The sequence below is a fragment of the Heterodontus francisci genome, unplaced genomic scaffold, assembly GCF_036365525.1.
Source record: "Heterodontus francisci isolate sHetFra1 unplaced genomic scaffold, sHetFra1.hap1 HAP1_SCAFFOLD_61, whole genome shotgun sequence".
NCBI lineage: Eukaryota > Metazoa > Chordata > Chondrichthyes > Heterodontiformes > Heterodontidae > Heterodontus > Heterodontus francisci.
In genome coordinates this window covers 7,205,050-7,221,157 of record NW_027141441.1, presented here as the reverse complement: position 1 = coordinate 7,221,157, position 16,108 = coordinate 7,205,050, and the positions used below count along the sequence as shown (strand labels likewise).

Below are 16,108 nucleotides of genomic sequence, written 5' to 3'. Positions count from 1 at the left end.
CTTGCAAACAACCGTGCTGCAGTTGGCTTCCATGTGACCAGATTTGCCACAGGTGCGGCAAACTCTGGGCTGCCCAGCGTAGACCAAGAAGCCTCGACTTCCCCCGATAGCGAAGCTGGAGGGAGGGTGGATGATGGCTCCACTGGCATCTACCTTCAAGGTCACCTTGACCTGCCGCTTGCTGGTCCAGATCCCAAAGGGTCCTTGACATCAGTGCTGCTGCCGGCCACCTCGATGGACCTGGCGAGAAAGGTGAGTACATCCACCACCGGAACATGGGGGTTGTAGAGGTGGATCGTCACCACCCGGTCCCGTTGTGACGGAAGCGTGAAGAGCGGCTCCGCTGTGACGATCGACAGTGGCGCCCGGTCCCCTTTCTCCTTGAACGCCTTCAGGAACTTGATGCATCCCGCCACGTTCCGGAACGTCACGTCGAAGTATCCACTGCTGGGGAAATCCTGCAGGCAGAAGACGTCCGTCGCTTGAAATCCGCAGCAATCGAAGAGAATTTTCTTGATGAAGAAGGTGCGATCGACCGGTGCATCTCCTTCCTTGTCCTTCACGACCACCCGAACGGTGTTGCGCACTCCCTGGCCCGAAGTTCGAAAATTGGTTATAGCCATTTTACTCAAAGCTTCCCCAGGATCAAAAGGCAATGATCATGGTCTCTTCTCAATCAAATAAGCACTGATAAGAACAGATACTACACTTGATCTGAGCCAAAAGGCCGAGAAGCGGCAGTTCATGTTTCTTGCCAGTAGATGTCACTTCACTCCAATACAGTGAAGTTTACAAATCTGAGAAAGACACAACAGGAAAGAATTGTTCACATTATAGTGAATGTGTGGGATTTAGAAATACTAGGAGTGGAGACGAGTTATCACTTGTCTGCTCGATCCCCATAGCCCAGTAAAATTATTTCCTTCAAGTAACCATTTAAATTCCTTTTGTAATCCTCGATTGTCTCCATTTCCACCGCCCTCATGGGCAGCGAGTTACAGATCATCACCAATCAGTGCAAGAAAGTTATTGCGCACATTCCCCCTGTACCTCCTGTCCAAAACCTTCAATCTGTGTCCCCTAGTCCTTGTACCAATAGTTAACGGGAACAATGTTTCCTTGCCAACTTATTTAAAACTGTCACAGCCGAAAACACATCTATCAATTCTCCCCTCTCTCTCCTTTGATGCAGGTAGAACAACCCTAGCTTTTCCAACCTAACCTTGTAACTAAAATCCTCCATCCCTGGATCCATTCTGGTGAATTTCCTCTGCATCCTCTCAAGGACGCTCACATTCTTTCTTAAGTGTGGTAAGCAAAACTGGAAGCAACACTCCAACTGGGGCCGAACCAGAGCTTTATAATGGTTCAGCATAACTTCCCTGCTTTGTACTCAATGCCTCTTTTTTTCAAGCCCAAGATCCCATATGCTTTGCTAACCACTCTCGCAATATGTCTTGCCACCTTCAAAGATCGATGCACATGAACCCCAAGTCCCTCTATTCCAGCACACTCTTTAGAACTGTGCCATTAAGTAGATACTGCCTCTCCCTATTCCTTATGCCAAAATACATCACCTCACACTTGTCACTATTAAATTCCATCTGCCACCTGTCTGCCCATTCTGCTAGCCTATCATTGTCCTGCTGCAGGCAGTTCATATCATCCTCACTGTTTGCCACTCCTCAAAGTTTGTTGTCATCGGGATATTTTGAGATTTTACTCAATATTCCAAGATCCAAGTCATTTATCTTTAGCAAAAAAAGCAGTGGTTCTAGCACTGACCCTTGGGGAAAACCACTGTCGACTATCCTCCAGTCTGACAAAGAATCATTTAATAAGACTCCCTGTTTTCTGTCCTTAAACCAATTTTCTATCCAATTGGACACTGACCCTCCTATACCACGAACCTCAATTTTGCAAACCCCACTTTTATGTGGTACCTTGTCAAACGCTTCCTTAAAATCCATATAAACAACATCCACTGCATTCCCTTTAGCAAGCTGCTCTGTTAGCTCATCAAAAATGCAGTTCGATTAGTCAAGCATGAACTCCCATTTATAAATCCATGCTCACTCTCCTTAATTAACTCAAACCTCTCCAAGTGACTGTTGATTTTTTACCCTGATTATTCTTTCTAAATCCTTACCCACCGCTGCTGTTAATCTAACTAGCCTGTAGTTAGCCGGAGTGTCCTTACACCCTTTCTTGAATAAGGGCGTCGCATTTGCCACTGTTTACTCCTGGCACCTCCCCCGTATCCAGAGAAGATTGGAAGATTGTGGCAAACCCTTCCGTTATCTGCATCCGCATTTCCTTTCGCAACCTGGGATGCCAGCCATCCAGACCAGGTGATTTATCTACCCTCAGCACAGCCAGCCTTTTTAGTACCTCCCTCTCTCAATTTGTACCCTCTCCATTGACTCTACTCTCTTCACTTCGACTGATATTTTGTCAAATTCCACTTCCTTAGTGATCACTGATACAAAGTACTCATTAAGTAGATTAACATTGCCCTGCACCTCTAAGCTTATATTATCCTTTTTGTCCCTAATAGGCCCGACTCAACCTCTTACTACCCACTTATCATTTACATGCTGCTCGAAGATTTTTGGGTTTCCTTTCATGTTGACTGCCAGTCTATTCTCATAGAAATAGAGAATAAGCAAATATAGAAGATGTAAGTATTTCCCATCCCTGATGAGGTGGAACTTTCTTTTGTTGTGGGTGGTAATGACTTGGCCCACGAGTGTGGTGGAAGCAGAGACAATCAATGATTTGAAAAGGAAATTGGATGGATACTTGAAGGAAAGAAACTTGCAGGAGGAAAGGGATCGAGCTGGTGAGTGGAACTGACTAGATTGCTCCGGGGAGAGCCAGCATGGACGTGATAGGCCAAACGACCACCTTCTGTGCTGTAAATGACTCTGTGTTGTTTCTCAAATTCAATCCACTGGTGCTTGGTAAATAATTTCAAAGTAAATTGTGCAACCGGAAAATCAGAACCAAGGCAAGGGACGCAAAGGAAGCAAAATTGCTGAAACGCGGGATTGAACCAGGGACTTTTAGATCTTCAATCTAACGCTCTCCCAACTGAGCTATTTCAGCCCTACATTAACAGTGGCTTGGTGTCCTTGTTTTGGAAGAAAATACATACATTCAAGTTTTCCAAAAAATTGAAGAACACAACATGTGAGTAATATTCTCCATTGCTTTCTCAGTACTGATGGATTGTGAAGCGGGAGACAGCCAGAAGTGCCATTGAGCCGCACAGACCCCGAGCTGAGAATGAAATGAGATCAAATTCAATCTTTCATAGTGAGATGCTGCTGAGAGGTAAGATTCCTGAATCAAAGCGAGACTTGCTCATTTCAAACACTCCCTGTACTCTCTGCTCATGAAGCCTTACAAAAGGGAAAAACAGAATGGCACTCAAACTCACAACCCTGCCATTAAAAGTCTCATGTTCGACTGACAGAACTGTCACTTCTACTCGGTCTCTTATTGGATGGATGCAACTCCAACGCAGGGATGGCATTCAAATCCTCCCATGGGTCCACATGTCAGACTGAGTTCCATGTTGTAGACTCAAGCAAAGGAAATCTGCTCACTTCCAAAACTATCAGCGAGTTGAAGCTGATTACAATCAACATCATCAGAGGTCAGAACTACCTGGTGAAAGAAGACACCCTGAAGAAGGATCCACAATTATTCAAAGGCATCGACAAAGTGAAAAACAAGAAAATCGATGAGTCAATGCAAGCCAAACAACAGAAACACTGAAGAATTCCATTCCATTCCAGTCCAGAACCCAGTCCTGTTGTTTTTGGAGTCAGGTCACAATTGCAGCAACAACTTTATATTCCCACTTGGCGATCTGCACATTTAGTTAATTGCAATTTTGTCGACAAGCTCTTTGAATCCAGTTGTCTGGTCCTCAAGCCAGCTCCGCATGGAAGTCAATTCCACCTTCTGCAAGGCTGAAACCAATAGATAACCTTAATCTAAAAATGCCAGCAGACCAGGGATCGTCCGTGACTTGAACCCAGCATCTCTCGCATGTTAATTAACCATACTCCCTAAGCGAGAATCATACCCCTAGACCAACGAGCCACTGACAAGTCAAACTTTATTAGCTGCTGTGGAATTTCACTGGAACCCTCCAGCCAATCATCCATTTTTTTTCAGATCAAAGCAAAATCCTGCAAATGCGGAAATAATAACAGAAAGTGCTGGAAATGTTCAGCAGCTCTGGCAGCATCTGTGCTGTGAGAAACACAGTTAACGTTTCAGGGCACTCACCTTTTGTTTCAGCCATCCTTTCAGACTGCTTCTGTCCATCCAATCTCACTTTCTATTCTATCCACATTCTAACCATTCACTACGTTACTACATGAATTCCTCATTTCTTTTATTAATGACAATTTTGTATTTCTGGCCTTTGCTTCAGACACCACCACAAGTGGAATCATGTCCCCATCTACCCAATCAAACCACTTCGCTGTTTCCTCACATTGCAATGTTTCTTTAACCCTGACAGACTGTGGAGTTTCTGCTTCTTAATTGCAGTTCTTGCTTCTCGCCATTAGATGTCACCTCACTCCAATACAGTGAAGTTTACAAATCTGAGAGAGACACAACAGGAAATAATTGTTCACATCATAGTGAATGTGTGGGATTTAGAAATACTAGGAGTGGAGACGAGTTATTATTGCACTCTGCTATTACATCTTTTATAATGGACTCCAGCATTTTCCCCACGACTGATGTCAGGCTAACCGGTATATAATTCGCTGTTTAATTTCTGCCTCTTTTTTTAAATAGTGGAGTTACATTAACTACCGTCCAATCCATTGGAACTGTTCCAGAGTCGATAGAATTTTGAAAAAAGACCAGAAATGCATCTGCTATTTCAAGGGCCACTTCCTTAAGTACTCTGGGATGTAGATTATCAGGCCCTGGGGATTTATCGGCCTTCAATCCCATCAATTTCCCAAACATTCCCTACTAATACTGATTTCATACAGTTCCTCCTTCTCACTAGACCCTATGTTCCCCAACATTTCTGGGAGATAATTTGTATCCTCCTTTGTGAAGACAGATCCAAAGTATGTATTTAATTGGTCTGCCATTTCTTTGTTCCCCATTATAAATTCCCCCGTTTCTGACTGTAAGGGGCCCACATTTGTCTTCACTAATCTTTTTCTCTACACATATCTATAGAAGCTTTTACAGTCAGTTTTTATGTTCTCTGCTAGCTTACTCTCATACTCTATTTCCCCCTTCTTAATCAATCCTTTTGTCCTCCTCTGCTAAATTCCAAACTGCTCACAATCTTCAGGTTTGCTGCTTGTTCTGGCCATTTTATATTTCTCCTCCTTGGATCAAATACTTTCCTTAATTTCTTTTGTAAGCCACAGTTGAGCCACCCTTCCTGTTTTACTTTTGCACAGACAGGAATGAACAATTGTTGTAATTCATCCATGCGCTCTTTAAATGCTAGCCATTGCCTATCCACTGTCAACCCTTTAAGTAACGTTCCCCAATCTATCATAGCCAACTCCCGCCTCATACCTTCATAGTTTTCTTTGTTTAGATTCAGGACCCGAGTCTCGGAATCAACTCCATCTTAATGAAGAATTTTATCATATTATGGGCGCACTTCCCCAAGGGAACAACAAGATTGTTAACTAATCCTTTCTCATTACACAATACCCAGTCCAGGATGGCCTGTTCTCTAGAGGTGTTATACACCTCTATCAATTCTCCACTCAATCTCCTTTGAGAAAGGCAGAATAATCCTAGCTTTTCCAACCTAACCTTGTAACTAAAATCTCCCATCCCTGGATCCATTCTGGTAAATCGCCTCTGCATCGTCTCAAGGACCCTCACATTCTTTCTGAAGTCTGCTGAGCAGAACTGGAAGCAACACTCCAATTGGGGCCTAACCAGAGTTTTATAATGGTTCAGCATAACTTCCATGCTTTTGTACTCAATGCCTCTATTTATAAAGCCCAAGATCCCATATGCTTTGCGAACCACTCTCGCAATATGACTTGCCTCCTTCAAATTTTGATGCACATGAACCCCAAGTCCCTCTATTCCAGTACACTCTTTAGAACTGTGCCATTAAGTATATATTGCCTCTCCCTATTCCTTATGCCAAAATACATCACCTCACACTTGTCACTATTAAATTCCATCTGCCACCTGTCTGCCCATTCTGCTAGCCGATCACTGTCCTGTTGCAGGCAGTTCATATCATCCTCACTGTTTGCCACTCCTCCAGGTTTGGTGTCATCGGCATAGTTTGAGATTCTACTCTGTATTCCAAGATCCAAGTCACTTACCTTGAGCAAAAAAAGCAGTGGTTCTAGCACTGACCCTTGGGGAACACCACTGTCGACTATCCTCCAGTCTGACAAAGAACCATTTAATAAGACTCGCTGTTTTCTGTCCTTAATCCAATTTTCTATCCAATTGGACACTGGCCCTCCTATACCACGAACCTCAATTTTGTTAACCGCCCTTTTATGTGGTACCTTGTCAAACGCTTCCTTAAAATCCATGTGAACAACATCCACTGCATTCCCTTCATAAACCTGCTCTGTTAGTTCATCAAAAAATGCAGTTAGATTAGTCAAGCATGAACTCCCATTTATAAATCCATGCTCACTCTCCTTAATTAACTCGAACCTCTCCAAGTGACTGTTGATTTTTTACCCTGATTATTCTTTCTAAAACCTTACCCACCGCTGCTGTTAATCTAACTAGCCTGTAGTTACCCGGACTGTCCTTACACCCTTTCTTGAATAAGGGTGTCGCATTTGCCACTGTTTAATCCTCTGGCACCTCCCCCGTATCCAGGGAAGATTGGAAGATTATAGCAAGCCCTTCCGTTATCTGCATCCGCATTTCCTTTCGCAACCTGGGATGTGAGCCATCCGGACCAGGTGATTTATCTTCCCTAAGCACAGCCAGCCTTTTTAGTACCTCCCTCTCTCAATTTGTACCCTCTCCATTGACTCTACTCTCTTCACTTCGACTGATATTTTGTCAAATTCCACTTCCTTAGTGATCACTGATACAAAGTACTCATTAAGTAGATTAACATTGCCCTGCACCTCTAAGCTTATATTATCCTTTTTGTCCCTAATAGGCCCGACTCAACCTCTTACTACCCACTTATCATTTACATGCTGCTCGAAGATTTTTGGGTTTCCTTTCATGTTGACTGTCAGTCTATTCTCATAGAAATAGAGAATAAGCAAATATAGAAGATGTAAGTATTTCCCATCCTTGATGAGGTGGAATTTTTTATGTTGTGGGTTGTAATGTCTTGGCCCACGAGTGTGGTGGAAGCAGAGACAATCAATGATTTGAAAAGGAAATTAGATGGATACTTGAAGGAAAGAAACTTGCAGGAGGAAAGGGATCGAGCTGGTGAGTGGAACTGACTAGATTGCTCCGGGGAGAGCCAGCATGGACGTGATAGGCCAAACGACCACCTTCTGTGCTGTAAATGACTCTGTGTTGTTTCTCAAATTCAATCCACTGGTGCTTGGTAAATAATTTCAAAGTAAATTGTGCAACCGGAAAATCAGAACCAAGGCAAGGGACGCATAAGGAAGCAAAATTGCTGAAACCCGGGACTTTTAGATCTTCAGTCTAACGCTCTCCCAACTGAGCTATTTCAGCCCTACATTAACAGTGGCTTGGTGTCCTTGTTTTGGAAGAAAATACATACATTCAAGTTTTCCAAAAAATTAAAGAACACAACATGTGAGTAATATTCCCCATTGCTTTCTCAGTACTGATGGATTGTGAAGCGGGAGACAGCCAGAAGTGCCACTGAGCCGCACAGACCCCGAGCTGAGAATGAAATGAGATCAAATTCAATCTTTCATAGTGAGATGCTGCTGAGAGGTAAGAGTCCTGAATCAAAGCGAGATTTGCTCATTTCAAACACTCCCTGTACTCTCTGCTCATGAAGCCTTAAAAAAGGGAAAAACAGAATGGCACTCAAACTCACAACCCTGCCATTAAAAGTCTCATATTCGACTGACAGAACTGTCACTTCTACTCGGTCTCTTATTGGATGGATGCAACTCCAACGCAGGGATGGCATTCAAATCCTCCCATGGGTCCACATGTCAGACTGAGTTCCATGTTGTAGATTCAAGCAAAGGAAATCTGCTCACTTCCAAAACTCTCAGCGAATTGAAGCTGATAACAATCAACATCATCGGAGGTCAGAACTACCTGGTGAAAGGAGACACCCTGAAGAAGGATCCACAATTATTCAAAAGCATCGACAAAGTGAAAAACAAGAAAACCGATGAGTCAATGCAAGCCAAACAACAGAAACACTGAAGAATTCCATTCCATTCCAGTCCAGACCCAGTCCTGTTGTTTTTGGAGTCAGGTCACAATTACAGCAACAACTTTATATTCCCACTTGGCTATCTGTACATTTAGTTAATTGAAATTTTGTCGACAAGCTCTTTGAATCCAGTTGTCTGGTCCTCAAGCCAGCTCCGGATGGAAGTCAATTCCACCTTCTGCAAGGCTGAAACCAATAGAGAACCTTAATCTAAAAATGCCAGCAGACCAGGGATCGTCCGGGACTTGAACCCAGGATCTCTCGCATGTTAATTAAACCATACACCCTAATGGAGAATCATGCCCCTAGAGCAACAAGCCACTGACAGGTCTGGTTTTATTAGCTGCTGTGGAATTTCACTGGAACCCCCCAGCCAATCATACATTTTTTTTTCAGATCAAAGCAACATCCTGCAAATGCTGAAATAAAAACAGAAAGTGCTGGAAATGTTCAGCAGCTCTGGCAGCATCTGTGCTGTGAGAAACACAGTTAACGTTTCAGGGCACTCACCTTTTGTTTCAGCCATCCTTTCAGACTGCTTCTGTCCATCCAATCTCACTTTCTATTCTATCCACATTCTAACCATTCACTACGTTACTACATTTTTCATGAATTCCTCATTTCTTTTATTAATGACAATTTTGTATTTCTGGCCTTTGCTTCAGACACCACCACAAGTGAATCATGTCTCCATCTACCCAATCAAACCACTTCGCTGTGTCCTCACATTGCAATGTTTCTTTAACCCTGACAGACTGTGGAGTTTCTGCTGCTTGATTGCAGTTCTTGCTTCCCGCCAGTAGATGTCACCTCACTCCAATACAGTGAAGTTCACAAATCTGAGAGAGACACAACAGGAAATAATTGTTCACGTTATAGTGAATGTGTGGGATTTAGAAATACTAGGAGTGGAGACGAGTTATTATTGCACTCTGCTATTACATATTTTATAATGGACTCCAGCATTTTCCCCACGACTGATGTCAGGCTAACCGGTATACAATTCGCTGTTTTCTTTCTGCCTCTTTTTTTAAATAGCGGAGTTACATTAACAACCGTCCAATCCATTGGAACTGCTCCAGAGTCGATAGAATTTTGAAAAAAGACCAGAAATGCATCTGCTATTTCAAGGGCCACTTCCTTAATTACTCTGGGATGTAGATTATCAGGCCCTGGGGATTTATCGGCCTTCAATCCCATCAATTTCCCAAACATTCCCTACTAATACTGATTTCATACAGTTCCTCCTTCTCACTAGACCCTATGTTCCCCAACATTTCTGGGAGACAATTTGTATCCTCCTTTGTGAAGACAGATCCAAAGTATGTATTTAATTGGTCTGCCATTTCTTTGTTCCCCATTATAAATTCCCCCGTTTCTGACTGTTAGGGGCCCACATTTGCCTTCACAAATCTTTTTCTCTACACATATCTATAGAAGCTTTTACAGTCAGTTTTTATGTTCTTTGCTAGCTTACTCTCATACTCTATTTCCCCCTTCTTAATCAATCCTTTTGTCCTCCTCTGCTAAATTCCAAACTGCTCACAATCTTCAGGTTTGCTGCTTGTTCTGGCCATTTTATATTTCTCCTCCTTGGATCTACTACTTTCCTTAATTTCTTTTGTAAGCCACAGTTGAGCCACCCTTCCTGTTTTACTTTTGCACAGACAGGAATGAACAATTGTTGTAATTCATCCATGCGCTCTTTAAATGCTAGCCATTGCCTATCCACTGTCAACCCTTTAAGTAACGTTCCCCAATCTATCATAGCCAACTCCCGCCTCATACCTTCATAGTTTCCTTTGTTTAGATTCAGGACCCGAGTCTCGGAATCAACTCTCTCACTCTCCATCTTAATGAACAATCTTATCATATTATGGGCGCACTTCCCATGGGACCCCACACAACAAGATTGTTAACTAATCCTTTCTCATTACACAATACCCAGTCCAGGATGGCCTATTCTCTAGAGGTGTTTTACACCACTATCAATTCTCCACTCAATCTCCTTTGATATAGGCAGAATAATCCTAGCTTTTCCAACCTAACCTTGTAACTAAAATCCCCCATCCCTGGATCCATTCTGGAAAATCGCCTCTGCGTCTCAAGGGCCCTCACATTCTTTCTAAAGTCTGCTGAGCAGAACTGGAAGCAACACTCCAATTGGGGCCTAACCAGAGTTTTATAATGTTTCAGCATTACTTCCCTGCTTTTGTACTCAATGCCTCTATTTATAAAGCCCAAGATCCCATATGCTTTGCGAACCACTCTCGCAATATGTCTTGCCACCTTCAAAGATTGATGCACATGAACCCCAAGTCCCTCTATTCCAGTACACTCTTTAGAACTGTGCCATTAAGTATATATTGCCTCTCCCTATTCCTTATGCCAAAATACATCACCTCACACTTGTCACTATTAAATTCCATCTGCCACCTGTCTGCCCATTCTGCTAGCCTATCACTGTCCTGTTGCAGGCAGTTCATATCATCATCACTGTTTGCCGCTCCTCCTAGTTTGGTGTCATCGGCATATTTTGAGATTCTACTCTGTATTCCAAGATCCAAGTCAATTACCTTGAGCAAAAAAAGCAGTGGTTCTAGCACTGACCCTTGGGGAACACCACTGTCGACTATCCTCCAGTCTGACAAAGAACCATTTAATAAGACTCGCTGTTTTCTGTCCTTAAACCAATTTTCTATCCAATTGGACACTGACCCTCCTATACCACGAACCTCAATTTTGTTAACCGCCCTTTTATGTGGTACCTTGTCAAACGCGTCCTTAAAATCCATACAAACAACATCCACTGCATTCCCTTCATCAACCTGCTCTGTTAGTTCATCAAAAAATGCAGTTAGATTAGTCAAGCATGAACTCCCATTTATAAATCCATGCTCACTCTCCTTAATTAACTCGAACCTCTCCAAGTGACTGTTGATTTTTTACCCTGATTATTCTTTCTAAAACCTTACGAACCGCTGCTGTTAATCTAACTAGCCTGTAGTTACCCGGACTGTCCTTACACCCTTTCTTGAATAAGGGTGTCGCATTTGCCACTGTTTAATCCTCTGGCACCTCCCCCGTATCCAGGGAAGATTGGAAGATTATAGCAAGCCCTTCCGTTATCTGCATCCGCATTTCCTTTCGCAACCTGGGATGTGAGCCATCCGGACCAGGTGACTTATCTTCCCTAAGCACAGCCAGCCTTTTTAGTACCTCGGTCTCCTAATTTGTACTCTCTCCATTGCCTCTACTTTCTTCACTTCAACTGATATTTTGTCAAATTCCACTTCCTTAGTGATCACTGATGCAAAGTACTCATTAAGTAGATTAACATTGCCCTGCACCTCTAAGCTTATATTATCCTTTTTGTCCCTAATAGGCCCGACTCAACCTCTTACTACCCACTTATCATTTACATGCTGCTCGAAGATTTTTGGGTTTCCTTTCATGTTGACTGCCAGTCTATTCTCATAGAAATAGAGAATAAACAACTAGAAAAGATATAAGTATTTCCCATCCTTGATGAGGTGGAATTTTTTATCCTGTGGGTGGTAATGACTTGGCCCACGAGTATGGTGGAAGCAGAGACAATCAATGATTTGAAAAGGAAATTAGATGGATACTTGAAGGAAAGAAACTTGCAGGAGGAAAGGGATCGAGCTGGTGAGTGGAACTGACTAGATTGCTCCGGGGAGAGCCAGCATGGACATGATAGGCCAAACGACCACCTTCTATGCTGTAAATGACTCTGTGTTGTTTCTCAAATTCAATCCACTGGTGCTTGGTAAATCATCTCAAAGTAAATTGTGCAACTGGAAAATCAGAACCAAGGCAAGGGACGCATAAGGAAGCAAAATTGCTGAAACCCGAGATTGAACCAGGGACCTTTAGATTTTCAGTCTACCGCTCTCCCAACTGAGCTATTTCAGCCCTGCATGAGCAGTGGCTTGGTGTCCTTGTTTTGGAAGAAAATACATGCATTCAAGTTTTCCAAAAAATTAAAGAATACAACATGTGAGTAATATTCCCCATTGCTTTCTCAGTACTGATGGATTGTGAAGCAGGAGACAGCCAGAAGTGCCACTGAGCCGCACAGACCCCGAGCTCAGAATGAAATGAGATCAAATTCAATCTTTCATAGTGAGATGCTGCAGAGAGGTAAGAGTCCTGAATCAAAGCGAGGCTTGCTCATTTCAAACACTCCCTGTACTCTCTGCTCATGAAGCCTTAAAAAAGGGAAAAAGAAAATGGCAAAACTCACAAAGATAAAAGCAAAATACTGCGGATGCTGGAAATCTGAAACAAAAACAAGAAATGTTGGAATCACTCAGCAGGTCTGGCAGCATCTGTGGAAAGAGAAGCAGAGTTAACGTTTCGGGTCAGTGACCCTTCTTTGGAACTGACAAATATTAGAAAAGTCACAGATTATAAGCAAGTGAGGTGGGGGTGGGGCAAGAGATAACAAAGGAGAAGGTGCAGATTGGACCAGGCCACATAGCTGACCAAAAGGTCACGGAGCAAAGGCAAACAATATGTTATTGGTGTGTTGAAAGACAAAGCATTAGTACAGATTAGGTGTGAATACACTGAATATTGAACAGCAGCAAGTGCAAACCTGAAAAAAAAACCTGAAAAAAAACAGTGGGTAAGCAAACTGAACAAACTAAGATGAAATGAAATAAATGCAAAAAAAGATTGTAAAAAATGTAAAAAAAAATGTAAAAAAAAAAGGAAGAAAAATAACTAAAAATGAAAGTAAAATGGGGGGCTGTCATGCTCTGAAATTATTGAACTCAATGTTCAGTCTGGCAGGCTGTAGTGTGCCTAATCGGTAGATGAGATGCTGTTCCTCGAGCTTGCGTTGATGTTCACTGGAACACTGCAGCAATCCCAGGACAGAGATGTGAGCATGAGAGCAGGGGGGAGTGTTGAAATGGCAAGCAACCGGAAGCTCAGGGTCCTGCTTGCGGACTGAGTGGAGGTGTTCCGCAAAGCGGTCACCCAGTCTGCGCTTGGTCTCCCCAATGTAGAGGAGACCACACTGTGAGCAGCGAATGCAGTATACTACATTGAAAGAAGTACAAGTAAATCGCTGCTTCACCTGAAAGGAGTGTTTGGGGCCTGGGATAGTGAGGAGAGAGGAGGTAAATGGGCAGGTATTACACCTCCTGCGATTGCAGGGGAAGGTGCCATGGGACGGGGACGAGGTGGTGGGGGTAATGGAGGAGTGGACCAGGGTGTCGCGGAGGGAACGATCCCTTCGGAATGCTGACAGGGGAAGGGAGGGGAAGATGCGACTGGTAGTGGCATCACGCTGAAGGTGGCGAAAATGGCGGTGGATGATCCTTTGGATATGGAGGCTGGTGGGATGAAAGGTGAGGTCAAGGGGAACCCTGTCACGGTTCTGGGAGGGAGGGGAAGGGGTGAGGGGAGAGGTGCGGGGAATGGGTCGGACACGGTTGAGGGCCCTGTCAACCACAGTGGGGGGAAATCCTCGGTTGAGGAAAAAGGAGGTCATATCAGAAGCACCGTCATGGAAGGTAGCATCATCAGAGCAGATGCGTCGGAGATGGAGAAACTGGGAGAATGGAATGGAGTCCTTACAGGAGGTAGGGTGTGAAGAAGTGTAGTCGAGGTAGCTGTGGGAGTCGGTGGGCCTATAATGGAGATTGGTAGACAACCTATTCCCAGAGATGGAGACAGAGAAGTCGAGGAAGGGAAGGGAAGTGTCAGAAATGGACCATGTGAAGGTGAGAGAAGGGTGGAAATTGGAAGCAAAGTTGATAACGTTTTCTAGTTCGGGGCGGGAGCACTTCAACTCCACGCACTTCCTTCAAGTAAAAGGTGTCGCTATGGGTACCCGCATGGGTTCTAGTTATGCCTGTCTTTTTGTGGGATATGTCGAGCATTCTTTGTTCCAGTCCTACTCAGGCCTCCTCCCCCAACTCTTTTTCCGGTACATTGATGACTGTATCGGTGCCGTTTCCTGCTCCCGCCCCGAACTAGAAAACTTTATCAACTTTGCTTCCAATTTCCACCCTTCTCTCACCTTCACATGGTCCATCTCTGACACTTCCCTTCCCTTCCTCGACTTCTCTGTCTCCATCTCTGGGAATAGGTTGTCTCCCAATATCCATTATAAGCCCACCGACTCCCACAGCTACCTCGACTACACTTCTTCACACCCTACCTCCTGTAAAGACTCCATTCCATTCTCCCAGTTTCTCCGTCTCCGACGCATCTGCTCTGATGATGCTACCTTCCATGACGGTGCTTCTGATATGACCTCCTTTTTCCTCAACCGAAGATTTCCCCCCACTGTGGTTGACAGGGCCCTCAACCGTGTCCGACCCATTCCCCACACCTCTCCCCTCACCCCTTCCCCTCCCTCCCAGAACCGTGACAGGGTTCCCCTTGTCCTCACTTTTCATCCCACCAGCCTCCATATCCAAAGGATCATCCTCCGCCATTTTCGCCACCTTCAGCGTGATGCCACTACCAGTCGCATCTTCCCCTCCCTTCCCCTGTCAGCATTCCGAAGGGATCGTTCCCTCCGCGACACCCTGGTCCACTCCTCCATTACCCCCACCACCTCGTCCCCGTCCCAGGGCACCTTCCCCTGCAATCGCAGGAGGTGTAATACCTGCCCATTTACCTCCTCTCTCCTCACTATCCCAGGCCCCAAACACTCCTTTCAGGTGAAGCAGCGATTTACTTGTACTTCTTTCAATGTAGTATACTGTATTCGCTGCTCACAGTGTGGTCTCCTCTACATTGGGGAGACCAAGCGCAGACTGGGTGACCGCTTTGCGGAACATCTCCGCTCAGTCAGCAAGCAGGACCCTGAGCTTCTGGTTGCTTGCCATTTCAACACTCCCCCCTGCTCTCATGCTCACATCTCTGTCCTGGGATTGCTGCAGTGTTCCAGTGAACATCAACGCAAGCTCGAGGAACAGCATCTCATCTACCGATTAGGCACACTACAGCCTGCCGGACTGAACATTGAGTTCAATAATTTCAGAGCATGACAGTCCCCCATTTTACTTTCATTTTTAGTTGTTTTTTCTTCCTTTTTTTTTACATTCTTTTATACATTGTTTACAATCTTTTTTTGCATTTATTTCATTTCATAGTAGTTTGTTCAGTTTGCTTACCCACTGTTCTTTTCAGGTTTTTTTTCAGGTTTGCACTTGCTGCTGTTCAATATTCAGTGTATTCACACCTAATCTGTCCTAATGCTTTGTCTTTCAACACACCAATAACATATTGTTTGCCTTTGCTCCGTGACCTTTTGGTCAGCTATGTGGCCTGGTCCAATCTGCACCTTCTCCTTTGTTATCTCTTGCCCCACCCCCACCTCACTTGCTTATAATCTGTGACTTTTCTAATATTTGTCAGTTCCGAAGAAGGGTCACTGACCCGAAACGTTAACTCTGCTTCTCTTTCCACAGATGCTGCCAGACCTGCTGAGTGATTCCAGCATTTCTTGTTTTTGACTCAAACTCACAACCCTGCCATTAAAAATATCATATTCGACTGACAGAACTGTCACTTCTACTCGGTCTCTTATTGGATGGATGCAACTCCAACGCAGGGGTGGCATTCAAATCCTCCCATGGGTCCACATGTCAGACTGAGTTCCATGTTGTAGACTCAAGCAAAGGAAATCTGCTCAGTTCCAAAACTATCAGCAAATTGAAGCTGATTACAATCAACATC

At 44.0% G+C, this 16,108-nt stretch overlaps 1 pseudogene; it reads right to left on the bottom strand.

The window, feature by feature from the left end:
- Positions 1–630: 630 nt before the first annotated feature.
- Positions 631–739, bottom strand: LOC137363481 (U2 spliceosomal RNA; annotated as a pseudogene).
- Between the last annotated feature and the right edge of the window lie 15,369 nt (positions 740–16,108).